The sequence below is a fragment of the Bos mutus genome, chromosome 8, assembly GCF_027580195.1.
Source record: "Bos mutus isolate GX-2022 chromosome 8, NWIPB_WYAK_1.1, whole genome shotgun sequence".
Classification (NCBI taxonomy): Eukaryota; Metazoa; Chordata; class Mammalia; order Artiodactyla; family Bovidae; genus Bos; species Bos mutus.
The window spans coordinates 97,997,231-98,003,560 of NC_091624.1; the positions used below are offsets into that span (position 1 = coordinate 97,997,231).

The 6,330-nt window shown below is 39.6% G+C and overlaps 1 pseudogene; it reads left to right on the top strand.

Moving 5' to 3' along the window:
* Positions 1–1,720: 1,720 nt before the first annotated feature.
* LOC102265474 (ras-related protein Rab-22A pseudogene) lies at positions 1,721–2,292 on the top strand (annotated as a pseudogene).
* Positions 2,293–6,330: the final 4,038 nt, after the last annotated feature.

Genomic DNA, 6,330 nt, shown 5'->3' on the forward strand with positions numbered 1-6,330 from the left:
GAGCTGGAAGAAGCACAAGCTGGAATCAAGATTGCTGGGAGAAATATCAATCACCTCAGATATGCAGATGACACCACCCTTACGGCAGAAAGTGAAGAAGAACTAAAGAGTCTCTTGATAAAAGTGAAACAGGAGAGTGAAAAAAGTTGGCTTAAAGCTCAACATTTAGAAAACTAAGATCATGGCATCTGGTCTCATCATTTCATGGTGAATAGATGGGGAAACAGTAGAAACAGTGTCAGACTTTATTTTGGGGGGCTCGAAAATCACTGCAGATGATGATTGCAGCCTTGAAATTAAAAGACGCTTACTCCTTGGAAGGAAAAATACGACCAACCTAAAAAGCATATTAAAAAACAGAGACACATTACTTTGCCAACAAATGTCCATCTAGTTAAGGCTATGGTTTTTCCAGTAGTCATGTATGGATGTGAGAGTTGGACTATTAAGAAAACTGAGCACCAAAAAATTAATGTTTTTGAACTGTGGTTTTGGAAAAGACTCTTGAAAGTCCCTTGGACTACAAGGATATCCAACCAGTCCATCCTAAAGGAGATCAGTCCTGAATATTCATTGGAAGGACTGATGTTGAAGCTGAAACTCCAATACACTGTCCACTGGATACGAAGAACTGACCCATTTGAAGAGACCCTGATGCTGTAAAACATGGAAGGCAGGAGGAGAAGGGGACAGCAGAGGATGAAATGGTTGGCTGGCATCATGGACTGTATGGACATGAGTTTGAGTGAAGTCTGGGAGTTGGTGAGGGACAAGGAGACCTGCCATGCTACAGCCCATGGGATCATATAGAGTAGGACATGACTGAGCAACTGACCTGAACTGAGAATAAAAGATGGCCATACTCAAAAATATTTTTAGACTTCTGCCTTCTCTATGGTCTGCTTTGTTATCTTTTAAGATATAGTAGCTGGATTGATTCATTTATTCACCTGAGTTTCTTTTAAAACTGTGGATTCCTGGATCTTACCCACAATCCTATTGCTTCAGAAACTCTACTATTACTACTACTACTACTAAGTTGCTTCAGTCATGTCCGACTCTGTGAGATCCCATGGACTGCAGCCTACTAGGCTTCTCTGTCCATGGGATTCTCCAGGCAAGAACACTGGAGTGGGTTGCCATTTCCTTCTCCAATGCATGAAAAATGGAAAGTGAAAGTGAAGTCACTCAGTCGTGTCCGACTCCTAGCGACCCCATAGACTGCAGCCTACCAGGCTGCTCTGTCCATGGGATTTTCCAGGCAAGAGTACTGGAGTGGGGTGTCATTGCCTTCTCCTCAGAAACTCTAAGGAACTTGTAGCTTCATACACAAATCCCAAACAGTAATGAGAACAAAGTTGGTTACATGCCTTACCACCATTTCTCTTTCTCATAGGAGGAAATCAGTGTCTTGTTTGAGGAAGTGTTCTTTTATCTACATAGGTGTCAAAATGGACTAAATGTCTCTTAAGAATTCCTTTCACTCTGCAGCTGACCGTCCGCTGTCCCCAGATGGCGGCAGCGGTGGTGCCCGGGAACCTGTTCAGGCTGCTGAGAACAGCCGGGCCGGGCCAAGGTCTGGCAAACGGGAGGCAGTGGCCTCTGCGTACCCCGCAGCCGGGGTTACGCCTTGCGGTGGTGGCACCCGGGAATGCTTGTGCTGGGCCCAGCCTCTCTCTATTGAGAATGGCAGCGGGCCTGCACCCCTGGTTCCCAGGCCATGGTGCTGAAGTAGCTCAAAGTGTGTCTGCTGGAGGATACAGAGGTAGGTAAATCAAATATTGTGTAGTGGTTCGTGGAAGACAGGTTTGATCCAAACATCAACCCAACAATAGGACCATCTATTATGACCAAGACTGTCCAGTACCAAAATGAGCTACATACATCCTTCATCTGCGATACAGTTGGACGAGAACGATTTCCTGCCTTAGCGCCAATGTACTACCAAGGCTCAGCTGCAGCTATAATTATTTATGACATCACGAAATATTTTCAACATTAAAGAATTAGGTAAAAGAGCTTCAGCAGCATGGCCCACCCAACATTGTAGTTGTCATTGCAGGAAATAAGTGATCTTATCGAGGTAAGAGAGGTCATGGAGAGAGATGCCAAGACTACGCCGACTACATCCATGCAGTCCTTTTATGGACCAGAGCGAAGAACAAGATAAACATAAACGGACTCTTTATATAAATTAGTCAAAGAATTCCATTCACTGACGCCAGCCGCCTTCTGGCGGAAACGGCTTCAAACTCTACAGAGCCTTTGGAGCCTAGGCGGAGCTGCTGCTGACTGGGCCTTGGCCCTGGGACTCCCAGACGAAGTAGCTGGTCCTGACAGGCCGCAGGAGGGCTGGGCCCCCCCTCAAGGGGTCGCCTGCCAGTCTTGGATCGTTTCTGGGCAACTGGGATTCACAGGAATTAACTGGTTCCGTCTCCTCTTCAGAGACTGAAGCAGTAATAGGTCAGTCTGTGGACTCCGTCCTGTAAAGGATCTCTGTGTACCCAGGGACTGCATCGTTGGCTCCTGATGTTGCTGAGAAGGAATGTACAGTTGTGTGAATAGTAGGATGAGATCATTGAGTAGCTTTGTAGTCAAGATTCTATGTCACATTTGTAAAGGAAAAGTTAGCACTTTCATGGTTCTTGAGGGAAAAAAAAAGTCCTTGTGGATACATTCCTTCCCTTGTCTTCCCATTGACCATTGCCACTGCTAGAGGGAGTGATAACATTTAGAATGTGTGCAGTTACCACCCTGGAGGGATGGCAGTTAGGATTGTCTGACGCTGAGGTGGGTTGTTTCTGAGGCTGATGGAGAGGCACCCACCCACGCCGTCTCTGACACAATCTCCGTTGGGCACAGCAGCCCAGGACCCTGTCGCACAGGTATCCCCAGGCACGTCACTGGCACCTTTTTTAAGTAAGCTCTGACAATCAAGATGGTAGTGGTAGAGAGGCTGCCTGGAACATGTTGAATTGCAGATTCAGTTTAAACTGACTAGCCCTGTTTTCCAAAGAGAAAAGAAGAAGCCTAGAAAGTGGGGTAAATGCTGTCCATTTTTAATTTGACGGAGCTGCCTTGGTGGGGGAGACAGGTATCTGTTGCTTAGCACATGTAAAGTTGTAGTCATATATTTATGAGACCACTGCTTACAGATTATAAATTATGTAAATACATTAATAAATTCTATGCTTCATTAAAAAAGAAAAAAGAATTCCTTCCACTCTGAAACTCATTAATATCACAACCAATGATTTCATATATCTGACAGGATAAAATAACTAACTGGATGGAAAGTGAAAATGAAAGTGAAGTCTCTCAGTCATGTCCGACTCTTTGCGACCCCATGGACTGTAGTCTATCAGGCTCCTCTGTCCATGGGATTTTCCATGCAAGAGTGCTGGAGTGGATTGCAATTTCCTTCTCCAGGGGATCTTCCCAGGAATCGAACCCGGGTCTCCCGCATTGCAGGCAGACGCTTTACTGTCTGAGCCACTAGTACATAACATATCTTTAACAATATGTTTTGTCTCACTTAAAAGATTACAGTAACTAAAAGGTAGAGAAGATCTGCATATTTAACAATATATTTTGGTATTAAAAGGGGGAACATTTTTTTTTAACTATCATAATTATTAACTACTTTTAAATAAGATGGCCATACATTCAAATGCATGGCACAAAATTCTTATAAAAGAAAACAAGGTAATACTGGTGAATGTATTTCCTTTATGATCTGGGATCATGCTAATACAAAAGGAAAAAAAAATTATGCCATAATGAAATATCTGATTTAATTAAAACATAATTACCACATATAGCAATCTTTGATTTTTTATATTCCACATAGGAGTGAGATCAAATAGTATTTATCTTTCTGTAACTTATTTCACTTGTCATAATGCCCTCAAGGTCCATCTATCTTGTCCAAATGACAAGATTTCCTTCTTTATCATGCCTGAATAATCCATTTGTACACCAATTCTACATCTTGTTAATCTACTTATCCTTGGTAAATACTTAGGTTGTTTCTATATCTTGACTGTTGTGAATAATAATGCAATGAGCATGGGAGTGCAAATATCTTTCTAAGATAGTGATTTAATTTCCTTTAGATATATGGCCTGAAGTGGGATTTTTGGATCACATGCTAAATCTATTTTTAATTTTTTTTGAGGAAACTCCATACTATGTTCCATAAAGGTGACAGCCTTTCAAGTGCTATTGGTCATTTGCTTGTCTTTTTTGGAAAAAAAAAATATTCAGTTCCTCTGTCCATTTTTTAAATAGATTTTTTTCTTCCATTGTGTTGGATTATATATATATATATATATACACACACACACACACACATATATATGGATATTAATGCATTAGATGTATGATTTGAAAATATCTTATCCCTTCCTTAGGTTACCTTTTCATTTTGTTGATTGTTTCTGTGGTTGTACAGATTTTTAATTTCATGTAGTCTCATTTATTAATTTTTGCTCTTGCTGTTGTGCTTGTGGTATCATACCCAGAAAAATCAGTGTTAAGAACTAATTTCAAGTTTTTCCCTATGCTTTCTTCTAGGGGTTTTATGGTTTCAAGTCTTGTATGTCTTTGATCCACTGGAAAAAATAATTTGATTTTTATACCAGTCTTATCAGAAATACATTATTAATCTCCTTTTATATCTGAGAAAATGGAGCCTCAGAAAATTTAAGTGACTAAGTCAATGTAAGTGGCAGGATGTGAAGTCCAGATAGCATTCAGTCCCATCATCTTAGCTGTAGAAAAGCCAAACCACGAAGTACAAAGATGAAAAAAACAAACAAACAAACAAACCTGATCAGAATATGTCTTCTAATTTTAGTTTCTACACATTTACAAAAACAAAGTGAAATCATATTTCCAAAATTTAAAAAAAAAGCTGTTTTGCTATTTTAAGTATTTGTTGAAATATAGAAAATTCTACAGTTTCAGTTTAAGCTAATCTGATATTTAATGAGTACTTTTAAAGGCACTCAAAGAGATCCAACCAGTCCATTCTGAAGGAGATCAGCCCTGGGATTTCTTTGCAAGGAGTGATGCTAAATGCTAAATGGAGTGAAACTCCAGTACTTTGGCCACCTCATGGGAAGAGTTGACTCATTGGAAAAGACCCTGATGCTGGGAGAGATTGGGGGCAGGAGGAGAAGGGGATGACAGAGGATGAGATGGTTGGATGGCATCACTGACTCGATGGACGTGAGTCTGAGTGAACTCCGGGAGTTGGTGATGGACAGGGAGGCCTGGTGTGCTGCAATTCATGGCGTCGCAGAGAGTCGGACACGACTGAGCGACTGAACTGAACTGAAGATAGTATTCTACTAAGCCTGGGAAATTTCCAAGGTGCTTAGTCGTTGCTGTGAATCATATGGGTTCAAGATGTAAAAGACTGTGAGAACAGTGAGTAAGGAGACAGATAAAACCCCAAATGATGGCCTGAATGTATTTCTGCAATCCCTAACTGGTTGTGTTTCACAAACTGTATTTCCTCTGTCTCTGCTTTCCTTTCTTTCCCACATTAATGCTGCTCCTTAAACTTATTTTGATATATGTACATGTTTGAGGGTTCTATGGGAAGTTCTATTATACTACTATATAGTTTTATTTGAAAATCATCTGTTTATTCGTTGGTTTCAGTAGAATGAAATGGTCATGTTTCTCACTTTATAGCCATTGCCTTTTAATGTTTCCCTTAGCAAATCTAATATATTCACTTTATATTGTGCTCAATTTTGTAGTTCAAATGCATGGCCTTCTGTTACTTCCTTAAGAATAAAAACTCTCAAGATATTTAATATCTGTGATTTAGACAGTATTATCATTATTACAGTGACATAGTAGGAACCAATGAAAATATCAGAATACTTACAAAGCAATTTTATATACATAATAGCACTGAAAGGAGATCATGTGGAAATAGCCTAAAATATTAAATCAGTCTCCAGTTTGGCAAGGTTAATATTTTCTGTCCCATGTCTTGTAGGATGAAACAAGTCATTTATCATATACGATGGCTCTCGAAATATTTCAGAACCATGAAAAACTCTGTAATAGTGAATTTATATCTATAAAGGGAAAATGGAAACAAATCTGTACCTGAAAATAATAGTCTATTATAATAACGAAAGACCATTTGGGGAACTAGACTGAGTTTCAAATATATATATATATATATATATATATATATATATATATAATTTTAGATTTAAAAAGGAGGAAAAACAGTATTAATAGTAAAATCGGGTTGCTGAGTAAAAGCACTGAAAATATAAGGTTTTCATTTTAACTTTTCACTCT